The 4,202-nt window shown below is 50.2% G+C and overlaps 1 protein-coding gene across 3 annotated transcripts in view; it reads left to right on the top strand.

The window, feature by feature from the left end:
• Positions 1–4,202, top strand: part of TBC1D12 (TBC1 domain family member 12) — a 101,589-nt gene that overhangs the window by 3,887 nt on the left and 93,500 nt on the right. The window contains exon 1 of one of the 3 annotated variants that reach the window (XM_006035550.2): positions 7–73. The exons of 1 other annotated variant lie outside the window; for it this stretch is intronic. The gene's annotated coding sequence lies outside the window, so the exon portion shown is untranslated. Of the gene's footprint in view, positions 1–6; positions 74–4,202 lie in introns of those variants that run through there. One more of the 3 variants, XM_025191710.1, reaches the window with a different exon arrangement.

Here is a 4,202-nt window from a genome sequence, read left to right as displayed (position 1 = left end):
CGCCCGAGCGCAACCCGAGGCCGGGCCTCGCCATCGCCGGTACCGGCGCCAGCCTCGCCGACTTCTTCAGCAGGTAGCGCGGGGCGGGAGCGGGGGCGCCCCGGGGACCCGCCTTCGCCCTCTGCGCGGGCAGGGTGGCGCCCGCGGGGCCCAGGGGTCGGGCCACAGCCAGAGCTGGGGCGGGACAGGTGCGGTGCCTCGCCCTGGCTGGAAAGCCCCGGGCAGCGGGCGTGCTCCGCCTGTGTAGGAGTGAGGACGGTTCCTTCCCTGGGGTCAGACCAGGCTGTGGGGAAGTGTCAGTTCCTGTCCGGGCTCCTGGAAGTTACTGCACTGCACCCCACTGGGATACTGTGTCCGCTGCTGTGCCCCCACTACAGACAAGATGTGGGCAAGTTGGAGAGAGTCTGGTGGAGGGCAGCAAAAAGGATAAGGGGCTGGGGGACATGACTCATGAGGAGAGGCTGAGGGAACTGGGCTTGTTTAGTCTGGAGAAGAGAGTAAGAGGGGATTTAATAGCAGCCTTCAAGTACCTGAAGAGGGGTTCAAAAGAGGATGGAACTGGAGTGTTCTCAGTGATGACAGAACAATGAGCAATGGTCTCAAGTTGCAGCAAGGGAGGTTTAGGTTGGATCTTAGAAAAAACTTTCTCACTAAGAGGATGGTGAAACACTGGAACAAGTTACCCAGAGAGGTGGTGCAGTCTCTGTTCTTGGGGGTCTTTAAGGCCTGGGCTTGATAAACCGCTGCAATGATCTAGTTGGGACTAGTCCTGCTTTGAGCAGGGGGTTGGACTAGATGTGGCAGCCTGAGGAGTGAACCGTGACTCCTCACGCCCAGAAAGAGCTGGGGAACGTGGTTGGGGTAGCTGCCAGCGTGGGGGCTGAGCTCGGCTTGATGGGACATGAAAGAGAGGTTTTTATGGGGCTGAGCTGCATCACTGCGCTCTCCTGCATCCCTTGAGAGAAGGTGATGTGTCTTGGGACTTGCATATAAGAGCACACACAAGAACTTTTTGCCCTCTTCTCTGTAAGGTGCCTTCATTCTCTGTATTTTCTGTTCATGTGTATGTGTACTACTTAGCTGGCAGCACATATGCCCTAACCCCTGTGGTCTGATTTACAAGAGGTCCTGTAAAGGTATAATCCTAGTTGAAGACTGATATGAAAGAGCTGTTCATGCTCCAGAGGCAGTCCCTAAATGAGAAGTGGATTCCTCACTTCAGCTACTAAGGGAGAAAACGCAGAGGATCCTGAAAAGGTGTCGTCTTGGCTTCTGCATTGGTCTTAGCAGAAGGTAGTAGATGTTGGATAAATTGGGATTTTCCCATCCTGTTTAAATGATATCCTTCTTGGAGAGGTGGATTAAAGGAAGAGGTCTGGTACCAGCTTCCAAAGAGTGTGTGCTACTGTTGCTGTCTCATCTCCTTGGTTCACATCACTTCATCTCCAGTTTTTCAACCTCCCCTGCTTTGGTTATTAGAGTACTCAAAATTAGTAGCATCAGTATTTTAGCTAACTAGGCCCTAGCACAGTGAAATAGACTATTGTTTGGACAGCAGTTGAGAGGATCATGGGCAAGGTCTACTCTAGAAACTTACCAGTATGTCGGTGTAAGGGGTACATTTTTGTTCTTACAACTTGACAAAAACTAATTTGGATGAACTTTGCTGCCATAACGAGTTCTTTTGTGGAACAGCTTGTTTTGGCAACCAGTATAAGATAGACCAGTGTTTTTCAAACTGTGGGTTGCAACCCAAAAGTGGGTTGCAAGAATATTTGAAAGGGTTGCAAGCTGTGGCAGGGCAGAAGGGGAGTGGGAAGACACCTGCCTTTTCCAGCAGGGGAAGGGGGTGGGGAGAGCTGCATAGCCAAGCTGGTGGCACTGGGCTGGTGCCTGTGTTCATGGGGGCGGGACAGCTAGGAGATATTCGTGGGGTGGTCGGAGTATCTGCGGCAGCCCCTGTCCAGGGCAGCGGGGATGTCACAGGCCTTCCCTTCTCCTTTCTCCAGCCTGTGCTGGGGCCAGACTTGGTCTGCTTGGTCTGCTGGTGCCCACATGAGCCAGAGCCACTGGAGCTGCCGCATCTACTGCACTCCAGCCCAAGCAGGACGGAGCAGCTGGGAGCCCTTCCAGGAGGGCTAGGGGGAAAAGGGGATGTGGGGTGGAAGTGAGGGCCATCAGCGTGTGCGTGCGTGCGTGTGATGTTCTTATGAAATCCTCATCCCTTTCCGAGGCATTGCTCCGCCAGTACGAGGTGGCCGGGCCAAGCAGGGGACTAGATCGGGCACTGATGGGGCCAGAGGGGTGTGGGTTGGGACAGACCATAGATCTTTGCAAGTAGGTTCCGGTAGGGAAAAGGTTGAGAACCACTGAGCTAGACGAATGAAAGCGCTCTTGCTCACAAGGACTTTAATATGCCTACACTGACAAACCTTTTCTAATGTAAACTTGGTCTGACTGTCTTCAGCTATGGCTTGGAAAAGTGATTTTCCTTGACCCCTACCCCCAGCTTTGGGATAGGCAAGTGTCAAATGATGTTCTGTTCTGAATTCTTTTTGCAGTTATTAAGTTAAAATCTATAAAAGTGCTTAGAGAAGCCAACGGCATGTACTGTGGACTGAAGATATTTCCAAGTTCTGTTCATAAGGACTAGTAGCTTTTGTTTCAAGCGAAGGTGACTTTAACTGTTTAAAAATTGTCTTGTGCCCAGTGATGATGTAAATCACATTAAGTTCTATTGTGAACCTTCTGAACATAAGATCTTTTTGGCGGGTTTCTTACTTTATTATTTCTTTCTTTATTATTTCTTGTAGGTGAGCACAAAATGTTAAATGGTGCTGGTCCCAAAACTTTAAGTTGGACTGGCAGACGGTTGTAACTATGCATATCTGGATTTCCACTTGAAGTACTTTCTGCAAGCAAATAACTTCTCTGTTCTGTTTTGACATGAGGACAGTGAAATAAGTTTTACTTTCCTTCTACCTTGGCAACAAATAAGGGAACTCTGGAGCTGGTGAATTCTGCTAAGTGCTTCATTCTGCTAATGCTGTTATCAGTGGTGACGCATAGGGTGTGCATGGGAGTGCACGTGTGCATGGGAGTGCACGTGGACTCCTGGCAAGCACTGATGCACCCGCTAACAGGCTGTGCTCCCTGCTTAGGTGATGGGCAGGCAGGAGCACTGGATGAAATGCTGCAGCCAGTTCCCAATTGGTGAGATTGGCTGCTGGGAGAAGAGGAGAAAACTGTACAACCTTGTAGCTTCACGCCTCCACATCACATGTATGGTGAAAGCAGTAGGTAGCTTCTTGAAAGGCACTGATCTTCCCTTTATATTCCTGCAGTAATCACTACAGAGAGACCTGAGAGCAGTTCTCATAATACCTAGATCAGGGGCTCCCTAGGGTGAGAAATGAGGCTTGCCTATCAAGTAGAGAAGTGTGAGACTCCTTTTCTCACACAGTCAGTTATCTTTGTGATGGCTAAAATAACAAAGACCTTTTCATAGGTCTCTGGCAAAAAAAAGGTAAATATTTGCCTTGAATTACTGTTGCTCAAAGAACCTAATTGGAAAGTTGCTACACTCAAGTGTTGTAGTAGTCATTGTGACAAACTCTGAATAGCTGTAATTCAGGCAAAAGATGCTACACTAAACTTAATACAAGCTAGATAATACAACATGAACATTAAGTCCAATAAAAATATTTGGAGACCTTTGAAACATGTAAAAGGAGCCAGTAATTTGTTCTATGTTTACTTCTTGGCCTGGCTCTGGCCTTCCAAGTGCATCTGATTAGTGACTGATTGCAGCTAATGTAAATGTGACTTTAAACCAGGGGTGAGCAAACTGTGGCCTGTGGGCTGCATGTGGCCCACGAGGCCCCTAAAAAAACTTAGAAAATTAATATTGATCTGTCCTTGGTTCCTGTCACTTTTGACAGGACCCAGGGGAAGCCTGGCAGGCTCCTGCAACAGCAGGGCCTGCCAGGCCTCACCCCCCCCAGCAGGAAGCCCTAACAGGCAACCACCTGGCTGCCCCACCTGGCTGCCCCAGTACGGGAACTTCAGGTAAGGGGGTGGGGAGGAGGGAAGGAGCCCAGGGAAAAGTGGCCCTGCCCCATGGCTGGCACTCCCTGCTGCAGCCACTTGCAGCCTGTTATGGGGCTGTCCTGAGCAGGCACAGGCAGCCCCCGGGGGGCCGC

Source organism: Alligator sinensis, unplaced genomic scaffold (genome assembly GCF_000455745.1).
Source record: "Alligator sinensis unplaced genomic scaffold, ASM45574v1 scaffold472_3, whole genome shotgun sequence".
Lineage (NCBI taxonomy): Eukaryota > Metazoa > Chordata > Crocodylia > Alligatoridae > Alligator > Alligator sinensis.
Note: the sequence above shows the minus strand (reverse complement) of the source record. Positions and strands in the feature narration are given on the sequence as shown.